The sequence below is a fragment of the Melozone crissalis genome, unplaced genomic scaffold, assembly GCF_028551555.1.
Source record: "Melozone crissalis strain CALT ecotype California unplaced genomic scaffold, PUWL_Pcris_2 ptg000045l_1, whole genome shotgun sequence".
NCBI classification, from domain to species: Eukaryota; Metazoa; Chordata; class Aves; order Passeriformes; family Passerellidae; genus Melozone; species Melozone crissalis.
This window is the reverse complement of record NW_026535823.1, coordinates 20,344,482-20,361,433: the sequence shown is the minus strand read 5'-3', so window position 1 is coordinate 20,361,433 and position 16,952 is coordinate 20,344,482.

The window sequence follows — 16,952 nt, the reverse complement described above, 5'->3', positions numbered from 1 at the left end:
TGTCCTGGAGTCTGGCAGTCTTTCCCCAGGCAGCTTGTGCATGAATTATTACAATGTTCCTAATGCAGGGATCAACAAAACACCCTGTCTTATTAAAACCAAGATTTTCAAAATTATTATTTATGTATAGAGTTGCCTACTTTGGTTTTAGTTACAGCGTTTGTTATATTTCATGCACTCCATTTTCTGTTTCTGTATCAGCCAGGGACCTCTCTTGGAACCTCTGTAAGAAAGAAATTCAAATAGCAAGCAAAATTATGTATTTCAAATAATGTTGAAGTTGTTGAGCAGCTACAGTTTTAAGGTTGAATATCCATACACCATTGAGCCAGACTAGAGTAAATGTCACTCTGGAACCAAAAATACCTTTTTTTGTTGCCTACTGAAAAAAAAAAAACAAACCAATTTTATTATTGGCCTAATTTTCTGATTTAGATTCATGTAAAATTAAGTTGGGTGCATTTTTCCACATTTCTAATTGTTTCTTCACCTTTACTACTATAATTAGATCTGTATTACAGATGAGGGAGATAAAAAGGTTAAGTACCAATACATTAAAAATAATAAAAAAAAACCTGCTCAAAACACTTCTCAAATGCATAGAGCACAGGCTACATGAAAGTAATTGGTATAAAAGTTTTAATTATGTTAACATTGGCCAGACTACATAATTCACCTTAAGCTGAACCATTCAAATCTTGCACTCTGAGTCTGACAGTGGGTGAGCAAGGGTCAATGCACATATAACACACAAACAACCCAGTCAATCAGCTGCATTCAGCATGTAATTATGTAAGGTGTTTCATCATCTCTGCCTCCTTATGTCTGCCGGTGAGCTGAGTCTGGGAGCTGCCCTCACCCTCTGCCCCACAGCTGCCACCTGCCCTGGCAATGCAGTGACCACGGGTAATGTCCCCTGAGAGGGGCAACTCTCCAGGACATCTCTCCTTTTAAGAGTGTCCCCAGCTGCTGCCAGAAAACACAAAGTGAGAGAGAGATGCATTTATGATCATCAAACGCACTGATGATCATAATCAATGCTCAGCTCTCCTTGAAATCCAAGTAGTTAGATACAGAATTTGCTCATTTTCTCCTTTAGATAGCTATACAGCTCTGACATGCTAAAAGCTGAGAGGTATTATCACAGAAAATCAGTTAAAGAAAACAACACATTTTATTGTCAAAAAAGCACAATATAACTCATAAAAGAAGAACACTTTTAAGCACAAGGGTCTGTGAAATACATAAAGTAGCTGGAAAAAAATGCTTTATTGGGATTCATTCACTGAATGGGTTATCAGATTAATACATCAAAGCAAGTCAAGTCTCTGAGAACAAGATTTGGTTTTACTGATCCTAAAGCACCCATGCCATTAGGAAACAAAATCTGAAGGAAAAAAGTCCTGAGTGCACAGTACTATTCTTGTAAATCCTACAATTGTATGTATAGAAAAAGACATAGATATCAAAAAGTTACCAAAAAACCCCAAAACCCAAGCAAACAACAAAAGAGCGGAACAGAGAAATGCATATTTAAAAAATATTTGTAATAATATTTTTTAAATGCAGAAGTATAGGTGGGCTACTCCCTGCTGGAGAGTAATTGTCAGCAACAAGAAATGTTGTTATGTTTAATTGTCAGTTGTGCCTTTAAATTATTTACATAATTGTTTTAGTAACCCTTTTACTGTTAAAAGCTCAGCTGGTCTGAATGCTGGTAAGGATTCAAAATTAGCAAGATTTGGGTTGTTTGAGAAAAAATTACTTGCAGCATCTAGTTAGGAATTACTTATCCATTGCCTTTATATTCCCCTTTATTTTATTTTTTTTCTCTAATAAATGGCTCACAAACAGTGGGTATATTAGACAACAGTGACTAGGCCTAAACGGTTTTTTTTTAAAAATCCATTAAAAACATTTTTTGTAGCTGTTATCATTTATTGTGGACTGTTTAGAGACTGCATCATGAAGACCTGTGAAAGTTATAAAGCCTGTGTTCTAGGAAAATATATACAAGCATGGGAATAATTTGAACATTGTGTATATAAGCAATCAGTCCTTCTGAGATCAAGCAATAAATTTGCACAATTAAGAATTTACCAGGATCTATAACCTGGTACAGTCCTATAGTCTAATACAAATGTTCTTTTTCAATTTGGTCTAATTCAGACTAAAAAGAATATACTTAAAAATCACTTATTTGAACAAAAAGCCATTAAATTAGAATCTTTCATTGAAAAACATTATTAATAGGAGAAAAGGTAATAATATCTAAAACATGTTTCATCTGAAGAAAAGTTAAAATAAAAAAATATATTTTGAGAGAATTTTGAACCTGATATGCAATAGGAAAAACATGTTTTTCACAGGCTGAAAATTAGTTTTGTCTTGTATGGAAAGTATATAGCCATCCTTCTCTTTCAGCCTCTTCACCCCTTGCATCATGCAGTACTTTTTAGTGTTGTTCTAGCATTTGGGAATTCCAAAATTCTCTAGAATTCCCTCTATATCTTCGTGATGCCCAGTTCCTCTAATTCAGGAAACAGTTGTGGAAGAGCAGAGGACACATATCAGACTCTAACAAATGAAAATAATTAAATAAAGTGTTAACATTTGCAGTCCTTTATCAGTAGTTCCAAAATGAGATCGTAAATAAAGTTGCAGCCTAATTAAACCATATTCATGTTATCTTATCTATTTCTTCCCATGTGTCCTAGACAGCTGTACCATTCAAAACAGATATCAGAGATGCCTAAGGAGTAAATTGTCTTTAGGGATGTGCTATTAAGCATGCATCTTCTTGTATGTCATACAAAACACCTTTAAAATGCAATTGTACAGCTCCTTTTTTAGCAAAGTACAAGTAAGGTGCTGCAGAATAAAATGGTAAAGCAGAATAAAAATGTTGGCTGTTCATTGCTTGTATGAGATATTTCTCCAATGACAAAAGCAAGGGAGTCCCACATGGAATGCTATTATTTCTGGCTTATCGTCTCTCAGTGAGATACCACAAGTCCCAGCATATTAGGGTTTTTCTTATCTTCCCACTCAAGGGGTCGTGTGCCTATACCAGAGTCCTGAATTTCACTCTAAAACAGAAATGTTCTTGCACTCATTTTGGGGTGTGAATTGATTCATGACTCTTCACAGCTTGTGTTGCTAGTACAGTTTCTAACCGACTCTAATATCATTATCTAATAGCAATGAGGGATTTCGATAGCACAAGCAACAGCTCAGAAGTGTAACTAGCTCACACAACAGAAATTTACTGGGAAAAAAAGCTATATTTCAAGCACTTACCATGGTTGCTGTTTCAAAAACCTGTGACTAGCACCTTATTTAATCCCCAAACATGTCATTTTGCCTCATTCATCAAAAGCACTTACTTCAGTCTCAGGCAGCTGCGAAACCATTTGAGGTTATCTTGCCAGAGAAGGAGCCTTCATATCCTGCTTGACTTAAAAAGCACCTTTGCTCTTTACATACCGGAAGGTAAATACACTATAAAAATGCCAAGGCCTACCACAGCTCAGATATTTGAGAGCCTCATGAAGAAAAGGCACACAGAGAACCCGAGTAGATGCTGCCCATGAACTTTTCAAAGAATGCAAGAACATAATTCTTGCATCTCTGAGGTGAGCAAGTCATCAGCTCACTCCTAATTCATTCCACTCTTAACAAGCTCATAGAGCAAAGCACTGCAGAGAAATGTGTGCTTTAAAGAGAGACCAACAGCAACCCCACTCCCCAGCTGTGCTGTGAATCTTCTCAGGAGACGAGAGCTCTGCGTGGCACCGTGTAGCATTTATTATTAACAGTAAGTGGCAGCAGTAATATAATTAAAAATTCCTATCATTTCTTTCACTTTGCAAGGCAAAGAATGAACAGATTTGAACAATGTTCTTAAGGACAAAGCAAATACCCAGTCAGGCTCCAGAAATGGCACCTTCCTAGAGAATGCTATGTCCGTGTTAAGATCTCCCTGTTCATGAAGATCAGGATTCCTACCAGAAACTGTAACAGATGCTTACATTTACCAGCATTAGCAGATGCCCCTTTATTAAAGACAGCATCGGAATGAACTCCCCTAGTTTGAATTTCATAAAGTTTGTTAAGGAAACATTTTTGAAAACAGAGAGAGAAACTGTGTTTAATGATGTTCACATGTTTCCCCAAAGAATGAAAGCTGATACGTGCAGGCGTTGAAAGCATTACATTCTAATTTCATTAAAGTGGGGGAAGGTACCCAGAAAAATCACAAAAGTAAATGCTGTTGACCTCCCTGACAAGAGGCTGAAAAGGAACCTGCTCCGGGAAGCCAAGACTTTTTGCCTCTGTAACAACTGGGTAGGTGATGGCTGTCTTGGAAAATTTATAGTATCATTTTATTTATAGCAGATGCCCTCTAAAATCAAACAGCTTTTCTTTATGCTCCACAAATCTTATGGATAATTGCACAATGTAATGTGGAGGTTCAGTAATGCTGCAAATAGCAACATTATTTTCTAAAGTTGAAAAGAGAAAAAAAATGTCCTGATACTGATCTAAGGCTTGAAGATAAAAGGTTAATCAAAACAAGACTTTTGCCTGTGCTTTCTAGAAACTTGCTGTTTTAAGTGTAAAAGGTAAAAGTTGAAACTTTGTATGGAGCCCACTAATTAAATTATCATTTACCCCAAACGAGTCTTGCAGTTCCAATAAAGATGATCAGATGCCAAAATAAGTTTAAAGTAGCACCAGTAGTTATGGTCATGGGCCTATAACCCCAGGGTTTATTTTGGATATGTAACTTTTTATTCAAGCATAGTCCTACTTGCATTTCTTGCTCTGCCTAAGTGAAACAAGTTCAAATTATCAATTCTATTTTTTAGTGGAACTCATATGATAAACTTCTTGCTCACTTCATCTATCGTGTTTTTTTCCTGACAAGGCCTTGATGAGCTGCATCTCACAGAAACTGCATCCTCTCAAACCAATTAAAAGAATCAAGAACAATTAAATCAGATGTAATCCCATGGAAAAGTTTTATCAATATAGAAGATTATTAAAGAGGAAGCATCACCTTTCAATATAAAAACTTCAATTTCCCATGTTAACCTCCTTTCACTTTCGAAGATAATACTTAGAGCCCTTGGATGTGAACGAAACCACTGTTGATGGGGTGTTTTCTTCCTTCATTTTTCCCCTAATTAGCCAAGTTGAAGGTGGAAATAAATTAATTTTTTGAAAGTAAAATAGAAATGGACAGAAAAAATACATTGTGAATTTGCTGTTCATTATGCACGGTTTGTAAGAATGCATATTTCAAAAAGAAAGTCATTAAAGTAAATCTGCTGTCCTGTTTTGCAGGTCTTCATGACAGTTTAAGCAATAAAATGGTTTAATCTCTCTGGATTGCAAAAAACGAAACCCCTGCCAAGGACAAGAGATTGGCAGAATTTGTAATAATATATTTTTACCTATGTCACATATTTGTAATTTCAAGGACATGACTCACAATGACCCTATTGTAATATTGTGTAGGCATTGTTCTACACTGATTTGCATTAATATCTACAAAAGAGTTTTCCTCTCCTAGTACTGCTTCAGAGTATATGCTTGTCATTAAAATTCTGCTCACAGATGTGGGTTAAAATATCTCTAACCTTTACAAATGTATTATGTGGCACTACTGACATAGCTTTTATTGCAGATAAAATCTATAACAAATCCTGTGTGTGACAGGAGAGGAACATGATTTTGTATTAAACTCAGATGATAGAGATGCATTCCTTGCTTGTACTTTTAAAATGCTTTGGATATAGTAACAATGAGTTAGGCTTTTAACTCTGTTGCTGTTAGAAAGCCATTACATCTATTTTTCTTTTTTTTTTCTGCTTTGGTACTTAAATAAATTCTTCTTAAGCTGTCTTTCAGGAGAGGACATAAAAGAGTGGAAATATTTCAACTCACTTTCAATCTTGGTTGAATACATCAGAAATAAACAAGAACTCAGTTTATTAGGATGGGCTATCCATCAGTGAAAATCTTTCATAACCTGCACTGAACAGAGACCACGATCCTCTATTTCTGTTCCCTAACTTCAATTCGTATTCCTGTCTAAAAGGGTCTCGCATTAATATATTGATTTCCCAAGTAGGTTTTTCACATTCCACCATTTAAACTCTTTCTTGAATATCACCTGACTTGTCCGTACATGTAGGAAGGTATTTCTCTCCCTATTTTTTTAGTCACAGTACTGTAATCCTGAATATTTTTAAACAAGAAGGCTTCATTAGTTTGGAAAGTAAAGGTGTGTGTTGAAACTAGTGTTGAAACCAGACATTATTCCTCAAAAATTGTTTATTGTTTTCTGCAACAACATTACCCTTCTTGCTTATATCAACTGAGTCTGATCCATCCTTATCACAAAATAATGGTTTCAACTGGATAAGCTAAGAGCTCCCTTTGGTACTTATATGGGCATAGCTAGCACCAAAATCTTAACAACCGGATCTAGTACAGTAACTTTGTCCTTGTGAGAGGTGAAGCTGTCATTGTGCAGCTGGAGGAGATGGCTAGCTGTGGGTTGAGACCTAAATACCACAACTTTGTTGTTCTTACCATGTAGAGATGGAGAACTTGACCAGATTGTGATGTCAAACACACTTTAGGATAAGCCTGTCCTAAGGAGCAGAACACAGTATGTTCATCCATTTCACAGCAGAGTTGGGATCTGTGTCAGAGCCTTTGACCATATTAATGCATTATCCATATGTTTATATAAATACAAAAGCTTTCTAGTTTTTATTCTGTTTTTAAAGGAAAGGAGGTCATGCCAAGTGATCATTGTTGTTTCATCTGTCAAGGTGGACTCACAAAATATATTTGCATCTCATATTTACTGGTGGAAAGAGCAATATCTGTGTTAGTACAGATTAATCTTTAATTACAATGTGTTTTCTTTGGGAAAAAGAACTGGAAAAGAGAGAGAAATTTAACAAAATAATAAATTAAATTAGATTAGCTAGTAATGATTACAGCCTTTTTAGTTTCCACCCTAGGAACCAGAGTGCAACACAGGGATACAGGAAGGGTACCTAATGTGAAATCCAGTGCCAGGCCTCTTCAGATCAGTCCAAATAGGTTTGCGTGCACTGGAAAAATGCTTGTAAGGGGCAGAGAGTATTTCACTCAGATGCTGTCAGATCTCTGGATCTTTGGTTCTCAGGGACTTCTGTGTCCTTTTACGGCCCCTAGCACCTTGGATATGAAAGAGCAGTCTAGGGTTGTGGAGTAATTCATTGCACATGCAGGGAGGAATAAACTCTGAAAAGTTTACACAATTGTCTGCAGAACCTTGCAGAAGCAGTCCTTATTGACAGTGATAAAGATTGAGAGAAAATCACATAGAATTTTTTTAATCAGTAATGCTCAGTGATGAAAGAGTGTGGGGGAAGAGAACCAAACCAAAAGCAATGAAAAGATGGCATGGGAAGTTACAGAATTACTGAAATTTAGAAAAGGACGAGGGGTGGGACTTGGCTGACTAAGTTGATATACTCTTGAACTTGAAGGCTCACTGTGTTTTTTCCATACAGAAGGGAGGTATTTTGCAAGGGAATTCTCAGTCTGTGGTGTATGAAAATATATGTTATTCAGGACTGGCATGGGGCAGGGTGGGCAGAGCTGGGAGAGAGCCCTCAGGGCACTGGCTGCAAGCTCTAAAGGTGGCAGCAAGCACGCCAGTGTCCCTAACTGCTGTGCTGCTCTTATTTAACCCTTCCTGCCGTGCAGCAAGAATGTGTCCCAGGAGCTGGGGGCTGGATACCGGAGAGGAAGAGCCAGGATTTGGCCCACCACTGAGTGACCATCTGCAGCTCTCCCCGCGCTGCAGGGCTGCTGGATGCCGGCGCTGCTGAGAGCTGGGAACAGGTCATGAGAACAGATGCTGTGGGCCCCACAAGTGGGTAGTCAGTTCCTCCCAGTGCCCTCTCACAGCTAATGTTGGCTTGTAGAGTCTTAAAGTCAACTTCTGTTCCAAGAGAATCCCACGTTAACCATGTATATATTTTGACATTCCAATTTGGGCGCAGCAGAATGTACGCTCAGTGGCACATTGCCTCATCTGAAAGGGTGTGAATAAAAATCAGGAACTCTCAAAGTTTTTTTTAGCATTTCAAGTTATTTAATTGAAAGGTTTTGCCCCTCTCAGATAATTTAGCCAGAGAACTGAAAAACAAAATCATTGTAAAATAAAGCATTTTACCAGTGATATAAATGATATGTTTCTTTTGAGAATTGCAAGAATGTGAGGGGCTTCTTGATGGAAAGAGGATTATGTTGATAAAAGGTCCCCAACCCTGCTCTTGAATTTTCTCTGCAGTTCACTTACTTAATAAGATTATGGGAACAGATACCATTTTTTTTGTTGTTGTTGTTGTTTTAAATTTGTTTAATTTAGTCATGATGCTAAATCATTTCCAGAATTCTTCATGCAGTAATTTGAGATTTTCAAAGAATATTCATTGAGGCCTTTTCTAAATACCAAATTTCCCTACCTTTAGAGTGGAAATCATGATGCCAAATCTATTTTTTGGAGAAAGTCTAAAGTTTGGGAAATTCTAAAGAAAAGTGTTATCTAAAAGATACACATACATAATATTTGTATTACAATACAGTTCCCAATTATTTATTTATTAATTTATTCAAACATACATTGTATAATTAAAAACTTTCTGATATTATTTCCAATTATATTTATTAAATACATTATTAATATAGATATTAATATCAACACCAAAATCCTGATGAAAAATGCCCAAAATGCTTCCAATTAATGTTATTAACTTATTGTCAGTTTCTTACACCACTGACAGCAATTTCATAGAGATGTTAATGAATTTTACATGATATTCATGAGAATGAATGTCTTTCTCATCAAATAAGATGTACGAGGTTCTGGCCAGAAAAGTGTAACTGAGTTTGCAAAAATGTTAAGATGTAGCATATTTCTGAGAGAACAATTTGCAGCGTGCAGGGAAGAAAGCTGATAGCACTTGATTATATTGTAAATTACATAATTCTTCTCCTTATACTATACTACTACTGAAATAGGAGAGGGAGTTTCCTTTGGTTTAATGCCTTTTTCAGGGATACTGAACACAGATGGATACATTTGTATCAGTCTAAACTTTTGTGCCAAAGAAGATACAAGTCACTATCAATAAAATTACAAGGCATTTCAGTCTTCACTCTCTACATGCTGAATGAAAAAAGTAATAAACATATAAAATAAAAACTTTTTTATTTCATTTTGCTTTGGTAGAAACAATTGCAGAAAAATATTGCTGAATTTCTATTTTTTGGAAAAAAAATTACTTCTTAGTTATAACAAAGACTTTTGTTCCGTTTTCTACTTGATTTTCTGTAATCTGTTTCCTTTAAATGCAGCCTATCTTTACAGCCTGAGGAACAAGTACAGCCTGATTCAGATGTGTGACACACTATTGAAGTCAACAGAGTTGCCTCTGTATTCGATGGATTTTTCTTTCCATCTTTGTGTGTGTCATATATTGTCATGTCAGTGTGATTCAAGACAAATGAGCTCTCCACACAGGCCAGATCCTGCCAGGTACTGAGTGCCTGAAACTGAAACCAGCTTCAAAGGAAGCACTCATTACCTCCCAGCATATCTGGCTCAAAATACAGTATTTCCTTGTAGTTCTCCATAATTACCCTAGGAAATACTTTGAATAGTACAAATATTGAGTTTAGCCAGCTGCCAGAGCCAGCCTTAGTGGTTTTGGATAGATCTGTGACAAGTTTCCTTTGGTTCATCTTTTGGTTTTTTTGACACCTTTTACTCTCCTCTCCCTTCTCCACCATGCACACGTTACAACTACTTTTCATGCAATTTTGCCCTGTAAACTCAAAATGAGTTTTAGAAGTCTTTTGGAGGGTAAGATGTAGACATGCTGTGCACAGAGTCTGAGTCCACACTTGCGCCCCTGTCTCTCAGGGGTTTTTGGGGCAGGTGATATCTACAATCCCCAGAATCTTTTTGCAAAAGTGGAACGTGGCTGCCTCTACCTGTCACCAGCTGCCGAGGTCCCTCTCATCATAAAGGAAAATGCCAGCAATAAACTTATGTCACCTGCTCCAGGGATTGAAATGTTCCTGTCCTTTCCCAGCCACCCCACACAGTCAATGGGAGAGATCAAGTTTTTAAAAACTTGCTTGCATAAATCAGATCTTCTGAATAAAGTGCTGGTACTGTAGTAAAACCATGAATATTAATAACAGGACAAAGCATACAACAAGGTGTCATGAGAGAGTGACACAGTAAGGAAAAGGTGGATAAGCTTTACACTCTTCATAGCATAATTCTTTGCATTACCTAACCCAGTGGAAAAGGCTAAAGTGATTGCTTAAATTCAATCTTCAATATTGCTTCTCTGCAAAAATAAATGTGATGAATTAAAAAGTAAGACTTGCACGAAGAATAGGTTTGCCTGAATTCCTGAGCAAACAGAAAACTAGTCCAGGAAGATTTCTTTAAAGACTGATCAACTAATTTGTTTGACCTTATTAACTCTTCCTTAGCAATTTTGTTGATTTTTGCCCATCAGCCCTCTGCTTCAAATCAGCTTTGACACTTATAAGGAATACAGTTTGGTAGTATGCAAATCACTTTTAATGAAAAGAGCTTCCTAAAGGCAGCCACAGACCCAAAAAATTTAATTCATTCAGGTGCTGCCCCAACTGTTTTCATTCACTTCTGAAAGGGAGGAGTTTGGTTGCCCAAACAAGTAGTGAGAGGAAGTAATAAAAATACTTCAGGAAACAAGAGTCTTTGTATAAAAACAAATAACTAATAAAGGTTGCTAGATTTTCTGTTCAAATCTCCTGGGATGAGATTCTCAAAACAATGTCAGCATAGACATCAAATTGTCACTAACATCCATTAACAACTTGTTAGAAAGATCCCTAAATAAATGTGTTCATCTTTGACACTACAAACATAGCACTCCTGATACTCAGCTGGAATAAAAGACCACAGATCCAGGTAATTAATCCATCTTCTCTGTAAACTTGCTGTTGCTTTTTCACAGGTGAAGCCTCAGTTCAAAAATAAAATGGAAGATTGGGGGCCCAGCCTGTCCTAGGTGACCTGGATTGCTCTTTGAAGGAATGGCTCTTTCTCCTTTTTGAGTACGCAGATAGTTAGAAAGATGAGGCTCCTAGTGCTGTATTTAAATTAACTTTTTAATGTCAGGTTTTATTAATACGCTACAGGATTAGCGAGAAATTAAAATTCTTAGTCTTTCAAAATATATTTTGATTTACATCTTTGGCCTTAGCCCCATTAAATAAATGTTAGAATCACAGAATGATAGAAGGGTTTAGGTTGGGAGGGATCTTAAAAGTCATCTGGTTCCTACCCCTGCCATGGACAGGAACACCTTCCATCAGACCAGATTGCTCAAAGCTCCATCCAACCTGGCCCTGAGAACTTCCAAGGATGGGGCATCCATAGATTCTCTGGGCAGCTTCTCCCAGCAGCCTTCCCTTCCCCAGGCTGAAGAGCCCCAGCTCTCTCTGTCTGCATAAGGGGGCTACTCCAGCCCCTGATCACCTCTGTGGTTTCCTCTGAGCTCATTCTAACAGCTCCATGTCCTTTAGCAGGGGACCCCAGAGCTGTTTAATTCTAATGCCTGGAGCTGCTGTTTGACAACTAATTTTATGTACCATGTACAGTTACACTGAAATTACCAGAAACAGGAAACTGAACAATAGCCCTAAACCTTTCAGGCATCAAGATACGAAATGGGAACATTCTCAGCTGATTGTTATTTAATAGACTTGATCATCGTACAGTTCCTGAAATTAAATAGCAAATCTCAAAATGGTGCTTGAAAAATGAACATTTCATATCCTAAAATGCTACATTGGTAACTGGGGAGGAAAGAGGAGATTGCTGTATGTTGTTGGTACAAATACTGTTGTGTTCACTTAACTAATCTGTTCTGCACAGACCAAACTAACAGACTGTTGAAGGGGGATGAAACAGGAAAAGAAACAACATGAACTAATGCCAGGAGAATACCAAAAGTCTCCAAGTGAGTCTGTCACTGAAAACATCTATCTGTAATGTTAACAGATCTACTTTTTCAATTGCAAAGACAAAGGTGAGAAAGTGTTGAAGCCTTTGGGCAGTCCTGAGCTGCAGAAAAGGCCCTGAGACGCCTGGAGGAGGGGACCTGGTGCTCCAGGGAGATGACTGGGGATGCAAAACTTGGAGCAGAGTGAGGAGCTAAAAGGGCTGTCAGGGGAACATGTGGGGGAAACCCTGCTGCAGATAAGGAGGCAAAGACCCAAGGAGGATGATTTAGATGTCATTGCCACTGGAAAATTGTGAGGGAATGATCAGATAGCCAGCTCACCCCTTGCACTATTCCAGCAATTATAGGCAACACCACTAATACATTTACGGAGAGAAGAGACATTGGATCTTTTCAAATGACAATAGACTCACTCTTTTGTCTTGTTTGATGACATTGTATCCATAAGAAACAAGTGGAAAAGGCCTCAAGTAACTCTGAAGACAAAGCTCCCCTTAGACCAAAACTCTCTGATCCCTTTCTTTCACACAGTTTAGCAGATGTGATTTGGTCATTCCAAAAAGAGATGTGACAGAGCTGTATCAAATGTTACACTGTGATATCAATCAATGTAATCAGATGTGATGACTGCAGTATTACAGAAATCACTGCAAATTCTGATAAAAAAATCTTGAATACTAGTAGATAACACTTCTGAAATAGACGGCTTCTGAAATTTTTGCTCATCTTTGTAAAAGAGAATCCCACATAAAACAAATCAAATGTCTTGGATTTTTTATTCATCATACTGTTTCTTAATTTTTTTTCTTGCTGAATTCTTTTTCTTGCTAAGTACATACAAGTTTTTACTTGTATATCTAAAAAAGAAAAACTTCAGGCACTTTAGAAATTTAAGATAATAGCTGTTTCAAGGACTAGTTGATCCTTTGATGTGGATAATAAAGACAGAACAGATTTATGAAAAGAAAATAAAAACCTAAAATCATTTTTGTTTTAATTAATTAAAAAATAGGTACATTTAGTTCCCATAGATTTTTGTAATATTTGTTTTCAATTTGCTTTTAAAAATATTGGAAAGATATTGGATAAGAATATAATTACAAATAGAATAAACTTTCCCACATTGCCTTTCTAGCTTCTGTAATTATGATGTTTATGTGTGGACTTGTTGCATACTCTTATTTGAAAGTCTGTGGTATTATATCTTATTCTGTCACCTGATATTCATGGTGGTTTTTCTTCCCTATGTGATGTTCCTCAGAGTCCTTTCCAATACTCAGAGCCTCACAAGATATAAAACTGTTTCTCAGGGTCAGTTAGCATAATTATGCATAACATAGTGTCTTTGTGAAAGCATTCTATCTCTAATATGGAGGTATCCTGTGTTATTTTTATTTCTTCTTTCCTATCTTTTCTTGCTTCCTCTAGTCCATACATCATTTTCTTAATTTTACTAGACTTTATTAAAAAAGCTGTTGCTTTTATTATTCCTGTTTAACTAATGAAATTTAATGAATCTCCCGTTTGGCAATTCATTGTCTTAGTCTGGTTAAGAAATGTGTTTTGTTTCCTTCTGAGCAGGGTAACAGACTGGCACCAAGAAATGTGTTGAGGCCATTTATATGCAGATGATCTGCTGTCCTGCTTCTTTCACTAGGTGCCATAAATTAGCATTCAAATTTTGCTACAATTTTGTCAGGTTTTTTTATTCATTTCATATGTATTTAATCCCACATCAGCCTCAATTCTTCTGCAATGTGTGCCATATTGCAGCAGCTTTTTGGCTGCCACTGATAATTTTCGCATTCCTTTAGTGTGAGGTTTTAATTCTGCTAACACTTTTGTTAATGAAATACATTTCACTTAATGGAATTAAGTGCATAGTCTGTCTATTGCTCATTACACTATCCAGTCTTAGAGTCTGGATTTAAATTTCACCCTTCTTCCATAAAGATTATCCACCACATTTTGGCCTAACAGGCACTCTGTTCTTTGTATAAAGTGTGGGAAAGCTGTCATTACAAGTAAAACACCTGTAATTGTTTCAGTATTCTCTGAAATGTTTTATTTTATTCCTTTTTCTCCTGTTACTAAATATGTTTGAAATGCATTTTCCACCATTTCGTTATGTAGGGTTTGGAAGGCTGAACTAGCAATTTGATCACCTACAGACATCACAGGTAAATCTCAAACTACCCAGAACATCCTTTTTTCCATTTTTAAAAAATATAATATGAAACTACGTCAGAGATTATCTTTAAAGTAAGAAAAAGCATACATGTCTGCAAGCATACAGGAAAATTAAAGTCACACAGGAATTCACCAGTGAAATAGTTTCTCACTAGGCAGCAACTTGCTTTTTTCATAGATTACACACTTTGTGGAAAAATCCATGGAATCCATTTTTTCAATTCAATTTTTGTTGGGATGTGGATTCTCAGGTTCTGAGTAATTTTCTTGGGGGTGAATTCTTCATGCATAACCTAAGCTAAAATTTGAAGATTGGCTGCTGTTCAGACAGGTTAATTCTGAGGTGATTCATTGTCTTTTATGAAAACTTTGGTAAAAGGTGGCATAAAAAAAAGAAAAACTTTTGGAAATTTCAGGTTTCTTCAGGGAGAATTCATTTCTAATTGAATTCTTTTCTCTCTCAGACCTACAGAATTTGAAATTCTCTACAGAACACACCCTCTGGACTTACAACAGGTAGTTGGAAAGCTTAGTATCTGCCTCACAGGATTAAGAGAGCATTGTTTCTTTATTTGTTTGAATAAAAATAAGGACCTTTTCTTTATTGTTTCTAGACTCTACAACTTCTGAATGAAAATTACATTCCTGCCCCCACCATTGCTATTACCAGTGAGTTTATCTGAGCAGAACACTGAATATATTGCCCATAGTTGCACACCTGAGACAGGGAAAACAGGGTCCAGCCAGCTGCACCCCTGCTACACCACATTTCTGCACCTCTGCAAAGAGACCTGCAAGGGATCAAAGGTTTCCTTAGAGCCTTCCTTGGCATCCACAACACTTTACAAAAGTTCTCCAGTTTAACAAAGCAGCTTTTCTCAATGAAATTTCTTCAGCCAGAAAATCTCTGACTGGCTTGGCCTCCTTCAAAGACTTCATTTAGAAGGTCACCAAGGATCTGATTTCCTCTACTTTTCTCCTTAGGAAACCAGATCACAGGCCCTTCTTTCTGGAATTAATCAGCTCTGCTGGAAGCACTTCAGGTAGAACCTTTTGATATTGATTATTTTGAATATCTGGGATTTAGTTACAGCTTGCATATGCATTTATAAGAAGCTATGAGCAATCCAGGATCTCCTATTATATCTGAATGTGTATATTGCTACTGGTGATCACATCTGCCTATATTTGGAACAGGAATGAACAAAAATAGCACCAGCAGCAATCACATTGGTGTTTTTGCATATTAATCTGACGTTTTAGGTGCTGAGGTATATCTGCTGGACTTTCCTTTCTGGGATGCAGCAGATAATGTGATAGCCAGTTGTTAGAATGTATTTGGCTTTTCTGCTGTTATAACCATGATTGGTTCTTTTCTGCTTTTCCATTGTCTAATCAACAGAGAATTGTTAACAGGGTGTACAATTGCAGAGCAAGGATGTTCAGGGGGGATTTAAATAAATCAAAGGGGCCTCTTTTATAAGTGAATCAAAATCAAGCCTCTTGTAAAGTTAAAAAATGTTTTCTTGAATTTCTTTGTCCATTCTCTCTAATCTTTTCTACATCCTTCACTCTCTCTGCCTGACTTGCTCTGTGATTTCAGTCATGGCTAAAAGTTAATATGCTTTTCTCATTTATTTTACTCCAGCAATATTTTCCTGGTAAACTGTACCCTTGTCTTTTCTTGCTACATTATCTTGTCCTTTCTATGTTTCTTCTCTTTTTCTTAGTTATCTTGGATGGAGTACCTAACAGCTTCTGCACTGGCTGCTAAAATAATTGTTATATCTATGACATAATCTTTCCTTATCAGACAGGTTTCAAAATGAAGGGTGGAAGAGGGAAGAATGCACAGTGCACCTACAGACAGCATATTCTGAAGCATGACAGATACACCATTGAGTCTGCTCGAGCCTTCAGCAACACCAGAGACACTGATTGGCACTAAAAAAGGGGGAGGGAGAAGACACATGACAGGTCACCGAGTTCAATGGAATATATTACAGAAATTGGGAACAAAGGATGAGGCATCTCTCAAGCCTAGTCTGCTAATTGCATAGGCAACCAGGTGAAAGGACATCTTTAACAGAAGAATCATTCTCCATTAAAACACAATTTTTTTTTTTACCCTTACTACAGCTATTGGGAGTCTGGAAAATTCACTTTTCTTATGGCTGAAATCCTCCCTGCATTTCTTATCTAAGCATGAGCTGTTTCTCCATTTGTCAGCCTTGTTCTATAGCTTTATTCAAATGTTTTCTAGTCTGCTGTGTAAGAAATACATTTACAGACACCAGTCATATCCACTTTCAGTTTTTTGCTTAGTCAGACAAAAGCAGCTAAGTATTTTACTCTCCCCCATGAATGGTGGCTCCATTGCAGCTGCACCTTCTTGCAATTATCCCTGTTTTTGCGTGTTTTCTTGATTCCAAGTGAAAAAGACCACATACAGAATTTCAGAAAAGGCCACACTCTACATGAAAAATTTTTTATTTTTTTAATTACAGAAAAATACAATAGCATATTTAATGTGTGTGTATAAAATATTCAGGTACTTGCATTTTATGTAATTAAAAAACTCACTCATCTTCTTTTGCAAGGATTTGGTTTCCTAGCTCAATGGAAACTATAGATTTCACACCCCTTCTCTTCATGCCT